Raw genomic sequence first — 18,591 nt, forward strand, 5'->3', positions numbered from 1 at the left:
GTCTTAGATAAACTAAGTTTATTGAATAATTCAGAGACCCATTTATGCCAGTTAGGATATATATGTACATTGCAAGAAGTATGGGATATGTATCTTAGGACATTCAAAGAAAATGCTATTTAAAGCCTGGGGCTAAAGGATATTGGAGTTGAAAGGTAATTCTAGAGTTATAGCAGCTTTTTGTGCCTCGGCATCAGCAGTTTTTGAACCTTTAGTGAGCCGCTATTAATATGACTCAGCTGTAATTCATATCTTTCTCTTTCTTCTCTGCCCCAATCCACCTTGCACAGCTTACTCAGAGTTTCTACTAGCTCATATTTTTAGCATGTAAAAAATTTTGGACTGTCACAGAAAATCCTTTCTTTACTTATTAGGCCTAAATACAGAGACCAAAAAATAAACAAACAAACAAACAAACAAACAAACAAAACTCATGGGTCCAGCTCATCTTTTCAAGCCTGGCCACAGTTCATAGTTTTCTGGCCAGCCATTCTTTGCTCTCAGTCCAATCAGCTGTAAAATGGTGAATGGCAGAGATCACTTCTGAGTAAACATGGCCGCTTAGGTGGCAGATGTTCTGGATGAGGATGATTCTTTTAGAAGGGATATGTCATGTTGGACACAGACAATACTTGAAGTGTGGTTCAGAGACTGGAGATGGTCCATGTGCTGTTTGTTAACCATCCAAAACGATAAGCACATTCAGGATAACCATTTCACAACTTAAAGCTATTTGTTTTAAGTCTTTTGATGGTTGTTGGATCTAAAAAAAATTGGATTTGTGTTTTGTATATCTTTGCTTTCTGATAATTCATCTTATATTAAAAAAATAATAGTGACTTATTGGGAGTGAATGGGAAACTGATCTTTCACTAAACATATTTTTAGTGGCCTTGGATTAGAAGTCTAGATCCTAGACTAGATTTTTTATGTCACATTTGCTAGTTTTTGCAAGAGACAATTAGAGGTAAAATTGATAAAGATTTACTCAGGAAGCACCCTGTCCTTAATAATTTTATAATTTAGGGATACCTGGCTGGCTCAGTTGGTACAACATGAAACTCTTGATCTCGGGGTTGTGAGTTCGAGCCCCATGTTGGGTGTGGAGATACTTAAAAATAAAATATTTTAAAAATAATAATAATTTTACAATTCAGTTGATTGTATATAGAAGTTAAATAAAAATATTTACGCAGTGTAACATTGTAAGAACTATGGAGAGGAAGCACATATTTAATAAAAAAACAATACAAATGTTAAAGACAAGATATTCAAAGGAAGGACAGAGGATTTCGTGCTGTGATTATCAGAGAAAATTTATAAAATAGGTAGGATTTGTACAGTATCTGTAATTTGAATGAGATTTGGAAATTTAAAAAGGGAGGCTTTGGTTATTCTAGACAGAACAAAACTTTCAAGCAGACGTATGGAGTCAAAATATCTATGTATATGTTTGTACATATGTGTGGGTATTGCAATAGGTAGATAGATAGATAGATATATAGATAGATAGATGATAGATACATATGAAAATAAATGAAAAAAGAAATAGAAAGTAAATAAAAGACCCTGAAAATTAAATTGTACTATTCAATCTTAATTTTTTGTAGTCTCCCCTATATAATACATGATATTAACTTATTAAAAAGGGGACTCTTGAGGGGTGCATGGGTGGCTCAGTTGGTTTCTTGATTTCTGCTCAGGCCCTGATTTCGGCTCTTGATTTCGGCTCAGGTCTTGATCTCATGGTTTCTGTGCTACCAGCACAGAGCCTGCTTGGAATTCTCTCTTTCTCTCTCTCTATCTGCCCCTCCCCCATTCACACACACAGGCCTGCATGCTCTTTCTCTCTTTCTCTCAAAATAAATAAATAAACATTAAAAAAGGGGAAACTCTTGAAATAGATTTGCTTTTACATTTATGTCATTTACTGTCATGTTAAATGCAAATGTTGCAAATGCAAAATAACAAATCATTTTCTCCAAGTAAAATAATACTTTAAATTGTAATTTATTTTAAATCTCATAATCAATTCAAAGAATAAAAACACAATTATTAAAATATTAGTATACTTTCCTGTGGACATCTGGCATCTCAGTCTAATGCCAAGAACAAAAACAAAACAAAACAATCTAAATGGCAAGAGAATCTCTTCTAAAGAACAACTTTATAACCTTAGCAATTTTATTACTTTATAGGAGGGTCATAATAATTAAATTACAGAATATTGCAGAGCATTATGTCAGTTTGAACCACTTAACATATAGTGCCTCACTTACAAAAGCTGACCTTGTTGGATGCCATTATTTTAAGATCTAAGAACTATGATATTGTTAGAAATGGAATTTAGTGATTTCAACACGAGTTTTTGATGTTTCAGAATTCACCTGTATGACACCAATTTAAAGTACCAAGGTACTGGTAATTTTGTTTGTATAAGATTTTTATTTTAAGTTTACTTATTTTGAGAGAGAGAGAGAGAGAGAAGCATCAGCCAGGGAAAGGCAGAGAGAGAGGGAGAAAGAATCCTAAGCTGGCTCCATGCTCTGCACTGAGCCTGATGTGGGGCTGGATCTCATGACCATGAGATCATGACTTGACCCGAAATCAAGAGTTGGACGCTTAAACGACTGAGTCACCCAGGTGCCCCAATATTATTTTATTTTTTATCCTCAAATTTCTTACACTGTAAGACTAAAACTAATAATTTAATTGTTCAAGTTATACAAAAAGGATTAAGCAAAAAAGTAGTCTACAATTTTCACATGGTCAGTGCCTAACATAATAAGCAAACACATCATGGTCTTGCAAATTTGTACTGCAAGAATAATCCTACACTGGTATCTTATAAATGAGACACTATTGAAAGTGAGAGAGGTAACTGTATAAAAATCTCCAGGTACATAAAATAAAATTAAAGGTCATAAAGATAAACTAGAAATGTTTAAACAGAAGAAAAAGAAACTACAGCTCTAATTTAACTTTAAAAACAGCAATTCCTGAAAGAAAAGTATAAAGGTTTTTAAATTATCAAGCAAGAAGTAGAATTATTTGAAGATGAATCACAGGAAAATGTGTAGAAATGGTTTGTAACTTCTTCTGCAGCATAGCCCTGACCATGCAAATGTAGAGAGAGCTTATCAATTAGAAAATTTAAAACAAAATGGATTGAAGGAAGCTTTGTCTCTTAAGGTTACAAATTTATAAAACCAAATAATATTTTTTTGCTTTCAATTTGTCTTTGAAAATTAAATTTTCTTCCTTTTTTCTAATATTTTGTTTATTTTAATAATATTTTGCTTTTAATTGAGTCTATAGTAATGTTAAAATGACATTTAATATTTATACATTCTAAATTTACATTTTTTTGTTTTTTGCATTTTGCTTTGTAATGTGCTCATAAATATCAATATTCGAAATGCATTGAGTATTTAATTTTGATTTTTTTCATTACTTTTTAACAATGTGCAACCTGCAGGCAGCAGCCTTATCATTTTATCTTACTATTAATCACCTGTCCAATTGAACTTCAATATTAATTAAGCCATACCAGTTGATTTCACCCAAGGACTCTTGTAAGAAAAAGATGTGGTGAGAAGATCATGGTTCTTTGTCTTTCTTTGTTCTTGAAAAATTTTTATTTATTTATTTTTTATGAATGTAATTTATTGGCAAATTGGCTTACATACAACACCCAGTGCTCATCCCAGCAAGTGCCCTTCTCAATGCCCATCACCCATTTCCCCCTCTCCCGCACTCCCTATTCACCCTCAGTTTGTTCTCTGTATTTAAGAGTCTCTTAGGCTTGCCTCCCTCCCTCTCTTGAGAAACTTAACAGAAGGCAATGGGGGAAGGGAAGGGGGAAATAAATGGTTCTCAAATGAGTTTTTAGTCAGCTAGCTAGCTTTTCCTACTTTTATTCTTTTCACTTATAGTCTCTCCTTTCTATCAACTCCTCTGCAGAGAAACAATTAGACTTATTCCTACAATTAAAAAATATATATTATATCCTTACAATAAGTAATATAAAGGAAAGGTCATATTTTTCTTTTAAAGATTAGGTTTCTTCAAAGGATAATCAGTGTTCCTTGCCTTGCCACACATGTACTGCTCAGTGATTTTCAGGTTGGCTTCCTGTGTCCAAACTATTTTGTTAGCAAAACTTTGGTTATCAAACTTACAGCCTTTTGTCAGAATAAATTCTGAATCACCTTTTGAGTTGCTATCAATCATCCTCATCTTAACAATTATTTCTCTTGGCCTCCTTCACTTCTCTTACTTAGCTCAGTGTCCTGACTTCAACCCTTTCTTGTCCTAGAATCCAGGTATTCCTAAGGCGCAGCTTTCTTTCTTCCCTTTACTTTCCCAACCTTCTCTCAAATGCAGCTCTTACCTCCCCCTACTTTAATCTCTGTGAGGCTTTTCCCCAAACCGTTATCTCTTATTCCATGTTGCCTGCTGGACATCAACATAACATCCCACTAGCTCTTCAAATCTAACATGTCAAAAAAGCATCTCTCTCCTCCCTCCACATACCTGCCCATTTCTTGGGTAGCAGGACCTTCATCCTAGAAAATCGGGCTTGAATATTGGACTCAGGTCTGATTTTCCCCAACCCCACCCTCCTCACCACATGTCTTGAGCCTACGAATTGTGTGGATTTTGCCTCCATAATGTTCCAAACATCTGTTCCCTCTTCTGGATTCTCATTTTTGCCATTAATCTCTCATTTAACTTTGATCTAAAATATCAAATTAATTGTATGACTCAACTCTCTGTATCTGCTTTCTTCTTGCAAAACATAACACCAATCATGTTCAGAGTCCTCCAATGATTTTTTTTGATTTTTTTAAATGTTTATTTAATTTTGAAAAAGAGAGAGAGAGAGAGAGAGAGAGAGAGAGAGAGCAGGAGTGGAGGAGGGGCAGAGAGAGAGGGAGACACAGAATCTGAAGCAGGCTCCAGGCTCTGAGCTGTCAGCACAGAGCCCGAAGCAGGGCTCAAACCCACGAACTGTGAGATCATGACCTGAGTCAAAGTCGGCCACTCAACCAACTGAGCCACACAGGCACCCCAATCCTCCAATGATTTTTTTAATGAGAATTCTAAATTACTTTTTCTTTTTCTTTTAATAACCTCCACTATTAGACAAAACATACTTGTCTAGCCTTATTTTTTTATTCTGTATCTTTTAAGATACACCCCCCCAATTCCCATCTTTTCTTCTTATAATAGACCATAAGTTGCTTGAGAACTAGGGCTTTGTGTTATTTGTATTTGTGTTCCCCAGACCGTCACATAATAATTTATTCCAAAATCTCAATATGTATTTTCATGGTGAATGAATAAACATATGAAGTAACTTTTGCCCACCATTTCCTCATCCCAGAAAATCTAACATTCCAGACAAGCAATAGAATTATCTTAAAATTATAAAGCTAATAAAAAAAGACTAGAATGGTAGCTTTTCAGCCTTGGATGCACACGGGAATCACTGAGAAGATTTTGAGAAACACTAATGCTCCACCTCCAGAGATTCTGATTTAATTTTCCTGGGTGGGATTGAGTAAATGGTATTTTTAAACATTCCCCAGGCAATTTGAAGTACACCCAAAGTTAAAAACTTTTGAGCTAGAGAGTAAGTGTAGGCTGGGGAAAATTGAATTTTGAATATAGTTTCAGATTAATTTTCAGATACTATATTTACCCCAACAATCAAATCCACCTAAATGAATCCTTTCACTATCTCTAGCATCAGAATTTGATACTTAAAAGCTAATGGGAAATACACATTTAAAAAAACTACTCATTTTAACAGAAAATTAGTCTTTTAAAATCTATATGTAATCATCTGAGATTAAACTATTCAAAAAGAGTATAAGACCAGAAAGCAAACCATCATGATTTATGCTAGACCTTTTATTCTATTCATGCACTTATCTATTCATTTAACCAATTTTAATATTCAATTATGTTTTGGTGTTTATAAATGCAATCTTAATTCATACAGAAATGATTCCACCTCAGGCTATTTTAAGTTATAGAGTTTATTGATCCTTAATGTACCTTATGTGATCATTAATAGTATCGATTATCTTTGGAGTCATTGGGGCTCTGGTAAGACCTTCAAGCTCATTAGGGGTTTTGAATCATTTAATCCTTAAAGAGAGAAAGGGTGTAAGTGACAATGACTTCTGAGTTTTCAATGTGCCCATTATTTCATCTTGCTCTATTTTTAAATACAGATATAACACTATTTGGAAATTTTTTTTAAGTTTTATATATCACCAAACAGCAAGCCAATATTATTTAACAAACATTTCTTATTTTAGAAAGTAATTGTTTTTAATTACCAACATTGATGATTCAGTAATTCATTAACTAGTTTTGAAGTACTAACCAATTTTTTTCTTAATAAGTTACTCCTTTACCCTTCCTCCTCCCTTCCTTCTCCCTTCCTCCTTTACCCTAAATCTGCTCCAAAACTGTCAATATTTCAGGATAATATTATTATAAAAGGTAAAAGCAGAAAAAATACTTAGTTTGTTTTTCTTTTCTCTTCTTTTCTTTTCTTTTCTTTTCTTTTCTTTTCTTTTCTTTTCTTTTTTCTGTAACTGGTTGCAAAAAAAGCATGAAGCCCTCAGGGAAATGGAGAGGATTCAGAGTGTGTATATATATATATATATATATATATATATATATATATATATATATATATATATATTTGAGAAAAAAGTTCCTCAAAAACTAAAACTGTGCCACTCCTCTACCCCTATCCAGACTTGTTTGGCATGGAAGAGGTGGAGGGAAAATGATATAAAGAGGATATCTCTCTTCAAAAACATAGAAGGGATGTAAAAAAGTGAGTCTCCTGAAATAGTAAAGCAGATGGGAATAAGGGGGAGGTGCCTGACTGGCTCAGTTGGTAGAGCGTGAGACTCTTGATCTTGGGGTCATGAGCTCAGTCCCCAAGTTGGGTGCAGAGATTTCTTAAACAACAACAACAAAATGGAAACCAGATGGAAATAAGGAATGTGTAACAGATGATTGCAAGCATGGACTTGAGCCAGACTGCCTGGGTTCAAAAGCCAGCTCTGGCATTCACACTAGCTAGACAAAGGTATTGGTAATTGTTGTTGCCTAATTTTTCTAAACTATAAAAAAATGGGGATAAATAGAGTACCTCCCTCATGAAACTGTTGCAGGGATTGTTTGAGTTGGGGATGCTAGAGAGAATGCAGTCTCACCCAAACCTCCCAGTTCCCCATGTACTTCATAATACCTTTGTCCTCTCTTGGTTCTGTGATGCTGCCTCATCCTCATTTCTTCCTACTATCTTGGCTATTCTCTCCAAACACAGCTCAAGAAAGCCTCCTAACTTTTAGAGCTGTCTTCTGGCCAACCATCCAGGTCATAGGCATCCTAGAAAGCCCCAGCCACCTGCTTAAGAAACTTCTCGAAACTTTACCTCCTAACCATCTAAACTGACTCTTCATTTTTCTTTGCTCAATCCCTCTACATGGACCTTATACTTGGATAGAATGCCAGCCTTTTCATTTCATATCTCTCTTCCCATTTTGTCCTCTTAGCACCAGGCAGTGCTTTCTGTGGAGAAGTGTAACACACACCCATACCCACACCCACCCTGGGTTATGCTTCCAGATTCTGCCCAGGCCCAGGTCTGGAAGACTTACTTTTTTTCCTTGGGATGATCACAGAGCCTCAGACTTCTCTCTATGTAACCACCCCTTAAAGGACCAAAGGTCTTTTTGTTTTCCCATTCTCCACATCCATGTAGGCAATCTCCTTTTCCTCCATAGTGTCAACATTCATTGACAGGCTAATAAAAATAATGACTTAGCATTCACTAAATGCTACTATAAACTAAGCGCTCTCTGGAGACAGCTAGTATTGTTATCTCTCATTGTGCAAATGAGGAAACTAGGGCAGAGGATGGGTAGGTAACATAACCATAGTCACACAGGTCATAGATGGGAAAGCACAGACTGCAAGTCTCGGTGCCCGTATTGTTTTATACTGAATGTTGGTTTAGAAGCAGACTATCTGGGTTTGAATCCTGTCAGCTAGGAGGCATTTGACCTGAGGCAAACCATTTCTAAACTGAGGTTTAGAAACCTCAGTTTCTAATTTATAAAATGGAGATAATTATGCCTGCCTCCCAGGGTTTATATGGGTTTTACATGGGATAGTATATATAGGACACTTGGAACAATACCAGCACTTTGAAAATGCTTTAATGGTTTATTATTATTATTTTTACTACTACTACTACTACTACTACTACTACTACTACTACTACTACTACTACCACTCTGTATTTCCTGTCCTGATGGTTAAAGGCTAAATCTCTGTCTCTGTTCCCAATTTCTGGAGCTCCAGACCAACTCTACTAGATGTCTGGGTGTTCCATAGATGGCTCAACTCATTAGTATATCCTCAACCTATTATTCTCGAATATTTTACCTTGGTGAAGGCTGTCATCACACCAGACACAGGAGTAACTCTGAACTCCTCTTTTTTAATCAGTTAATACTAACAATTAGTTTCCCCTCACTATATATATTGTTCCATCTGCCTTCTCTCACTCCTACTTATAAGACTTATTTCCAGTATATTGAAATACTTTATGTTAGTTCATTATAAAAAACAAACAAACCAGGAACTGTATTATGTGCCTGTTAAAGATGAACAGAATCTCATCTCTGTCTTCTTCTGTGAAAGCAAATGTAATTTATTTTTTAAACTTGATTATTTGCATAGTAATCTTTCTCTCAACCTATTATCAAGTGAGACATCTAGCTATGTGAGGAGTTTGGCACCATAAAGACCTCAATTTTCTTATAGTAATCCACTGAATCATCAAATACTCTTTCCAGTTAATAGCAAATTGTACTTGGTGACTTCAGAAATTTACCATGATTGAAAATTAGAGTTAAGTATAAAACTTACATTTAACCAAGGTGTTCATTAATGCAAATAGTACAAATGGGCATAAATTATCTTCAGGGCATTACTTTACTATATTATTAAAGCAGTCATATTCCACTTAAGACTCTTTTTTTCTATTCAGGCTAATAAAAATAATGACTTAACATTATGCTACTATTACCAAGCATTTTTTTGGAGATAGGTAGTACTATTAGCCTTCATTGTGTAAATGAGGAATACTTGTAATATTATACATACTCAGCGAAGTCTAGTTATCATTGTTGTTAAATCCCTTGTTACTCAAGTTATCTGCATTGAACATGAGTTTTTCCCCACTGTTTTCTATGTTCCAGGCACTGGACAATCTGACCTAACAGTCCTGCCAGCCACTAATTGATATAGCATTATTGTGCAATTTGAAAAAGGAGCCCTTCCCCAAGATACTTCATGTCCATCTATAGGCAATTTTGTCACAATAAGCTAATTTTATTAGAACATGGCACTAAACTGCCTGCAGAAAATTGTAATACTTAAATTGGCAAAGTCTACAATGTGAACGGTTCCTCTAGAGTTGTGAAGTAAGCAACCTGCACAATCATTCAGTGCGGTCCAGCTTAGTCTATTCTTGTCCTCAATAGAGAATTTTACATATGATAAGAAGAATGAATGGTTCAATAATAAACTAAATCAGAAATCAGAATTTATCTAACTAAACAATTTACTACAAAATTATTACAAAAAAAGACCATATTAATAGGTAATAAATATCATGTATGCTGATTATGAGACTTAGAAGTTAGGCTATAGGGGCGCCTGGGTGGCTCAATCGGTTAAGCGGCCGACTTCGGCTCAGGTCATGATCTCGCGGTCCGTGAGTTCGAGCCCCGCGTCAGGCTCTGTGCTGACAACTCAGAGCCTGGAGCCTGTTTCAGATTCTGTGTCTCCCTCTCTCTGACCCTCCCCCGTTCATGCTCTGTCTCTCTCTGTCTCAAAAATAAATAAACGTTAAAAAAAAAAGAAAAAAAAAAGAAGTTAGGCTATAAAGAGCAAAGCACTTTTGTGAGTTTGACTACTGTCATTCTTTAGAAAATCGGTTATTTATTTATTGAAAATCTGTTATTTAATAAAAGCATCTGAGAACCTGTCAGATCAGAATTATTAGGTTGAGATTAACCTGAATAAACTCACATACTCAAAATCCTGTTTTCAGAAGGACTATCCTTAAATCACCTAAGATAAATAAATATCTATCTCTTTAAAATAAAGATTAACAATTCAGATAAGAAACTCTTCCTTATCATTAAATCCATAGTGCTTAAGATTTAATCTCTTTTCTCTTGTTCTCTCAATATGAGAGTAAGTAATACAACAAATGTAAAGTGCTTAGGTGTGGAAAGCACTCTATAGGCAGTAAAATTCTGAAATTCATGCAAAGTCCTTCTTAGTAATGCATTTAGGATACTTTTCAGGGTTTCTTTATAATGCCAAGTTACACTATTAATTTCTTGCAAGCAAATATGAGTGAATAATCAACTAGTTGATTATAGTATCTGAAATTTTCTTTGTAAAATATGGATATGGCAGTCCATGATCTTAAGTTCATATTTTAATATATGATGCACAAGTACATGATTTAACAAGGAGATATATCATCGTAAGCAACATTGCAAATCTGAAGAAAATGACTTTTTAAGATTTATGCCAATTATTATTTTTTAAAAATTGTGAATTCTGGGGTACCTGGGTGGCTCAGGTTGTTAAGCATCCAACTCTTGATTTCAGCTCAGGTCATGATCTCATGGTTCATGAGATTGAGCCGCATTTCAGACTCTGTGCTGACAGCACCGAGCCTGCTTGGGATTCTCTCTCTCCCTCTCTCACTGCCCCTCCCCCACTCACATGGACATTGTCTCACTCTCTCTCTCTCAAATAATAAATAAATTTTTTTTAATTAAAAAAATGTGAAAGCCTAGGTTTGATAAATTGACACAATACAAAGATGATAGATAGATGATAGATAGATAGATAGATAGATAGATAGATGATAGATAGACAAAACTGAACTGTGCATATTCATCGCCATGAATTCCCTTTACCAATTCTCTTTTTGTTAACTATTTCTTCTTGTTCTCTTTCTTCTAACATTTATCAATTCTTTTTTCATTCAGCTTCTTACTTCCACATAAAACTATAACACATTAAAATCTCACACAATTTATTTTCTTTCTTTAGATTCTTTCTTTTATCATTGATCATCTTAGATATGTTAGAGTACTTAATGTGTTTGGATTACTGCAAGAGTGATTCCATTTGGTCCTAATATCTATATTGACCTGTTTTCTTCAGATTTATGTATTAAAAGCAGATTTTTTATTCTGTTTTTGAACATTTATGTGTAGAATGTTTGTACTTGTCATAGTAGTTTTTCTTTTCCTTGTGTTGGCACTTTTGGTGTATTTCTATCCTTCTAATTGTACAGAAAAAAAATCCTCAAATGCTGCAGCATGAGAGATAAAAAGGACACTTCTATCTTCATGTTTCATAATTACAACCTGCACTCAGGAATGGAAGTCATGGTTGCACCACCAGAGAGCTGTTCATAAGGCACACAAGATTAGGAAGTCTGAGAGAAGAATGTACCCATTAATTGTAGAGAAAGAAATAATAGATCATTTTCTTAATTATATGGAAATGTAGTAAGGACAAAAAACTAGAAAAAAAAGACTAAAAATTGTGTTTCTGTAGCAATTAGCAGAAAAAAAAGAAAACTTTAATCAACAATAGTTTATTTTCATGCCTCCTATATAAAAAGATTCAAAGAATATTATCTACACCATGATTTGATTAATTATTTCTTTCAGTGAATTGAGTAACTATTTTCTTCCCTGACTGAGCAAATTGATTAAATGATTGATAACTTCTCATGGACATTGACAATATGTGATGTCAGTAATGCTAATAATTTTTTTTTTATTAAATACTGGACTTAGAGCATCCTTTGATTTTCTCATTAAATATGAAAGTTCATATTTATTTCCTGGGTATGCTCTTGAAGATACTCTTGTAAACAAAGACAAACATCTCTTAAAGAGGAAAAAAACAATTTACTTCTTTGACTTCACCAAGAGCTGTTATTCAAAATTTTATTTTCATTATTATTGTTTTTAATTTAGGGGAAGACTCTACATTACTAAGTAGTGAAAAAATTGAAATATATATATATGTACATATATATATATATTTTTTTTTTAAGTGTAACTACAGTATAAATGAGAGCACACCAATCTAGCTCCATAAGAAATCACCTAAATTACATAATAAGCAAGTTGCTCTTTTTCTGCCACAAATGGTCACTTATTCTTTGTCCAGGCAGGCACACCTCATAGATATTGATGGTTTGGTTTCAGATCAACTCAACAGAGTGAATGTCACAATAAAGGAAAGTCAAGTGAAATTTTTGGTTTCCCAATGCACACAAAAGGTATGGGTTTTTTAAAAATGTTTATTTATTTATTTTTAGAGAGAGAGAAAGAGTGAAGAGGGGCAGAGAATGAGGGAGAGAACCCCAAGCAGATTCCATGCTCAGCACTGAGCCCAATGTGTGTTTCCATCTCACGAACTGTGAAATCATGACCTGAGCCAAAATCAAGAGTCAGATGCTTAACCAACTGAGCCACACTGGTGCCCCACAAAAGTTATGTGTTTTTTTTTATGTTTATACTCTACTGTGGTCTATTAAGTATGCAGTAGCATTCTATCTTAAAAAAATAATGTATGCACCTTAATTAAAAAATACTTTCTTGCTAAAAAGTGTTAACCATCATCTGCACTTTCAGTGAGTCATAATCTTTTTGCTGGTGGAGGGTCTTGCCTCCATGTTGACTGCTGCTGACTGATCAGGGGTGGTGGTTGCTGAAGACTGGGTTGTCTGTGGCAATTTCTTAAAACAAAACAATGAAGTTTGATGCACCAATTGACTATTCCTTTCACAAACAATTTCTCTGTAGCATGTGATGCTGTTTGATAATATTTTACCCACAGCAGAAATTCTTTTAAAATTTGAGTCAGTCCTCTCAAACTCTGCTGCTGCTTTAGCAACTAAGTTGATGTCATATGCTCAATCCTTTGTCATCATTTCAGCAATCTTCACAGCATCTTCACCAGAAGTAGAGTCCGTCTCAAGAAACCACTCTCTTTGCTCATCCATAAAAAGCAACTCTTCATCTGTGAAAGTTTTACCATGAGATTGCAGCCATTCAGTCACATGTTCAGTCTCCACTTCTAGTTTTCTTGCTGTTTCCACCACATCTGCAGTTACTTCCTCCACTGAAGACTTGAACCCCTCCATGTCATTCATGGTTTAAAATCAGCTTCTTCCAAACTCTTGGTAATGTTGATATTGTGACCTGTTCCCATGAATCATGAATGTTCTTGAATGACATCCAGAATGGTGAACCCTTTCCAGAAGGTTTTCAGTTGACTTTGCCACCAGATCCATCAAAGGAATCATTATATATGGCAGTGGTAGCCTTACAAAATATGTTTCTTAAATAAGAAGACTTGAAAGTAGAAATTATTCCTTGATCCATGGGCTGCAGAATAAATGTTGTGTTAGGAAGCATGAAAATGATATTAATCCCATTGTACATCTCCATCAGAGCTCTTGGATGATCAGGTGCCAAATATGAATATTTTGGAAGGAATCTTTTTTTTTTTTTTCTGAGCAGGAGTTCTCAACAGTGGACTTAAAATATTCAGTAAACCATGTTGTAAACAGATGTGCTGCTATCCAGGCTTCATTGTTCTATTTACAGAGCACAGGCAGAATGGATTTAGCATAATTCTTGAGGGCCCTAGGATTTTTGGAGTAGTCAATGAGCATCGGTTTCAGTTTAAAGTTACCAGCTGCATTAGCCCTGAACAAGACAATCAGCCTGTCCTTTGAAGCTTTGAAGCCAGACATTGACTTCTCTCTAGCAATTACAATCCTAACTGGCATCTTCTTCCACCAGAAGGCTGTTTTATCTACATTGAAATTCTGTTGTTGAGTGTAGCCACCTTCATGAATTATCTTAACTACGTCTTCTGAATAACTTGCTGCAATTTATCCATCAGCACTTGCTGTTTCACCTTGCACTTTTATTTGATGGAGACTGCTTCTTCCCTTAAATATCACAAACCAACCTTGGCTGGCTTCAAACTTTTCTTTTGCAGCTTCCTCACCTCTCTCAGCCTTGACAGAACTACAGAGAGTTAGGGCCTTGCTGTGGATTAGGCTTTGGCTTAACGTAATATTGTGGGTGGTTGGATCTTCTATCCAGATCACTAAAACTTTCTCCATATCAGCAATAGGACTGTTTTGCTTTCTTAGCATGTGAGTGTTCACCAAAGTAACACTTTTAATTTCCTACAAGAACTTTTCTTTTGCATTCACAACTTGACTAACTGACATAAGAAGCTTCTCTCTTGGTCTAGCTCAGATTTCAATATGCTTTCCTCACTAAGCTTAATCATTTCTAGCTTTTGATTTGAGATACATGCAATTCTTCCTCTCATTTGAATGCTTAGAGGCATTCATTGTAGGGTTATCATCTGGCCTAATTTCAATATTGTGTGTCTCAGGGAATAGGGAGGCCCAAGCTAAAAGAGATGGGGGGCCAGCTGGTCAGGTGGAGTAGTCAGAGCACACACAACGATTTTTGAGTAAATTCTGCCTTATATGGGCACAGTTAGTGGTGCCCCCAAACAATGACAACGGTAACATCAAAGATCACTGACCAACTATCACCAAAAAGTTTTTTTTTTTTTTAATTTTTAAAAAATTTGTTAGTCTTTATTCATTTTTGAGAGACTGAGAGAGACAGAGTGCAAGCAGGGAAGGGGCAGAGAGAGAGGGAAGACACAGAATCCCAAGCAGGCTCCAGGATCTGAGCTGTCAGCATAGAGCACAACACGGAGCTCAAATCCACAAACCGTGAGATAATGACCTGAGCCGAAGTCGGACACGTAACTACCTGAGCCACTCAGTCACCTTAAGGAAAGTTTGAAATACTGCAAGAATTACTAAATTGTGACCTAGAAATGCAAAGTGAACAAATGTTTTTAGGAAAATGGTGCCACTAAGCTTGCTCATCACAGAGTTGCCACAGACCTTCAAATTGTAAAAACTGTGATACCTGCAAAGCACAATAAAAGCAAGGTATTCCTGTAATACTATGACAGTAGCTGATGTGTATAACCTAGAAAAATAAACTCTCTATGGTAAGTACTTTTTTAAACAGGGGACTTCATTTTTTGCAAAGAGTTAATCATTTTTCAATCACATGTTTGACATATTTCACATATTCAAAACTATATAACAAAATTGACTATTGCTTAAAACAAAACAATCCATTTAGGGGAAACCATTTTAAAAAGAATAGAGTTTAAGTTGCTATGAAATTGATAATATAAAAGAAAATAAACTGATTTTAATTACACATTTAGTTAATTCAAGTGTCTCTTGATATCTCCTCATATTAATTTAAGCTATAAAATTGCCTGTTGACAATCCATTTTTATAAACCTCTTGTCAAGAGAGATTTGCATTATCCATAATTTAGTTCTAGTTCTTTTTTTAAACAATAAAAAATTGTATTTATAATATGATTGTCATTTCTTATTAGACTTAGCAGTATATATTAGTGAATTGTTTGCACACTGTTTCTTCCTCAATCATACTCCTTCTTTATGGATTTACTTATTTATTAATGAAGTATGTCTTTCAGTATTTCTTCCAAGTGAGGGTCAGAAACTATGTGTCATTGTATTCTTTTTTTATTCCACCCTCTCTCTTAAATGTTTCACTTTACTAATTGAATGTTATTTGCTTAGCACTTGATGTTTTAGCCTATTCTCTTCCAGCCTCTACTAATTCTGATGAGGTCAGTCTGACTGTTCCTTTGTAAACAAAGAGGTTATTTCTCTCTTATCTCTATTCAATTCCAAGATTTCTCTTTAGTCCCCTGATGTTCTGCAATCCCACCGCAAAACAACTAGGTATAATTTATTTTTACCTAACTTTTTTATATGAGGACTCATCACTGCCTTCAGTTCAAGAAAATTTTCAGCCATCATTTCAAATATTTCTCCTTCCCTATGAACACTATTATTTGTTACTAAAAGTCTTATTCAACATATGTCAGAGCTTTTTGATTTTGTTTACTCCATGTCTCTTAAATGATCTTTTATATTTTTATTCTCTCTCTCTCTCTCGCTCTCTCTCTCTCTCTCTGTGCTGCATTTTGCATGCTTCAATCTTCCTATTCACTCATTTTTTTTCTTCTATGTGTAGTCTGCTTTACATACTTTCCGTTATTTTATCTCATGATTACATTATTTTATTTAAAAGCCCATTTTGGCTTATACTCATGGAACTCAAGATTCTATACTAAATCTTAAAGAAATAATTCTATAATATTGAGATTGTAATTCCCCAAGGGAAAATCCTATGATTAGGCTACAAGATGCATGAGAGAAAACATGTGTCATTATCTTGGTAGCCCTACTACCTAGCAAACATCCTGGAAAATTGCATTTTTTCAGTAAATGTTTTCAGTAATGAATTAAATGTAAAGCAACTGAGTGTTCAACTTAATAGTAGTATATCTTAGTATGAATGGGTTGTCTTTACTGATTGTCAGTAGTTCAAATACAGAGATTTGCAGTCCAGAGATATGTATAAACACCTCAGGTGAACATGAAAATGCATATTCATAGGCCTCACCACAGAGTTTCTGATCCAGTAGGTCTTGGAAAATATCCTGCAATCAGATTTAGAAATGGTACTGATAGGTGAACCAAAGATTCCTTTATGTGATTTAGTCAGCAGAGGGGACAGTGGAGACTGAAAGGAAACACCTTGGAATGAAGAAGCAAAAGCCAAATAATAGGAGAAAAGTTTGAGAAAAGCTGATTCTGGCTTAATCAAGAATCATATCAAAGCTTGATCATTTAAAAAATATGTACATGATGAATGCTTTGTCTTTTGCTCTGGGAAGAAGCATCATTTTATAGCATACCTGTTTTTTGTTTTAATTCTTCACATGGGTTCCTTTATTAAAACAATTTTGAATAGGTAGGAAAGGTTAATATTGGGTCTGTTTTCTTGTGGATTTATTTTTTTAAAGGCTTTGCATTGAATTTTGTAGCATGATAGAATGATAATGTAATGTAATTTAGCTTAATATCTATTTTGTGTTAGATGACAGTTTTATTAAGCAGAACCAATAATCATCGTTATTCAGAGTCATAATGACCCATTATAAATGGTCTCATTTTTTTAACTTTAATTTTACCTCTTAGAGTATGCCTTTGTAGAATTGCTAAAATGGTTACACTTAGTTTCTTTTATAAATATAATTTTAACAATCACTATGGAAACATAAGTCATCTAGTAGTTAAGTACCACTATTCTATATATTTGATACAAAACTATTTTAGTGTCTTGGTTTCTGTTAATTAAACTTTCAGGCAAGCACATTTCAGGAAATTAAATTACCATCCTTCATGTTTTGGAGGCTTAAATTGAGATGAATAGCCTTTTCTTTCTGGGATGCCACCTTTCTGACCCCGTGTTTATTAGGGTAGGAATTAGTAGTCAGATTAGACAAAAAAGGACTCATCTCCAACAGCCTCTAGAATAACTGGATTTACAATACCCTCTTTAAAAATATCAACAAACTAAGGTAGTTTCATGTCTATTACACATTTTATCTTAAAGCGAATAAATTTAGGCAACTCTCAGATTGTTTTCTGTCCCAAAAATTGTACCAAGAGATTGGAATTTGGAGAGAAGAGAGAATGAAGTTATTTAGGTCATGGATACTTCAGAGCAAAGAGGACATTAGAAATTCTTCAATTTGAAGGATGTTTTATATAACATTAAACATCTACTTAATGTTTTATAGTTTGCAGAGCATTCTCACTTGCATCTTTTCACATAGGCCTAAACCCTTTCTCTCAGAGGAAGAGCATTATTAGTCTGAATTTACACTGCGGGTACTAAGTGTCAGAAAAATTAACTCACACCCAAGCCAGTTACCTAGTTCGACTGAAGGCGAAGCTTATGCTTTTTTCCACAACATCAGAGTCTTGATAGTCAGAGCACATCCCAAAGGCTCTGGATGTCTGGGAACAGAGGCAAAAGGTCAAAAAAGTTCAAAAAATGAAGGGTGAAGGTCATCTTAAATACAAACTTTACTAGCTTTATATTATTGTCCAGGGACCAGCATGCAACAATTGCTTAGAATTCAAGGAAAGTCAACCTCTTTCAGTTTCTGTCATGGGCACTATAGGTGGCTCCTGTTGCTTTTGAGTAATAATTCTATTTCATCTATACATGATTAAATATAACTTTCTTCTATAAAATTTGTGCCTGGATGAACTAAAGATGTATTTTCAAGCATTCAAGAATGTGTAGGAAGAAATCAGATCCATTCATGGAGGCAAACATGGATGATAACTTGTGATGCCGTTATGCAATTTAATATTTTACTTTATATTATTTATTTATTTATTCAGTAAGTAATCGGCGAATGCCAGAACCGCATTTATACACTGAGCTCATAGAGAAAAAGACACAGCCTCTGACCTTACAAAGCT

General features: G+C 34.6%; 1 pseudogene; it reads right to left on the reverse strand.

Annotated features, from left to right (window-relative positions):
* Positions 1-12,762: 12,762 nt before the first annotated feature.
* LOC122225929 lies at positions 12,763-14,523 on the reverse strand (annotated as a pseudogene).
* Between the last annotated feature and the right edge of the window lie 4,068 nt (positions 14,524-18,591).

The sequence above is a fragment of the Panthera leo genome, chromosome C1 (assembly GCF_018350215.1).
Source record: "Panthera leo isolate Ple1 chromosome C1, P.leo_Ple1_pat1.1, whole genome shotgun sequence".
NCBI classification, from domain to species: Eukaryota; Metazoa; Chordata; class Mammalia; order Carnivora; family Felidae; genus Panthera; species Panthera leo.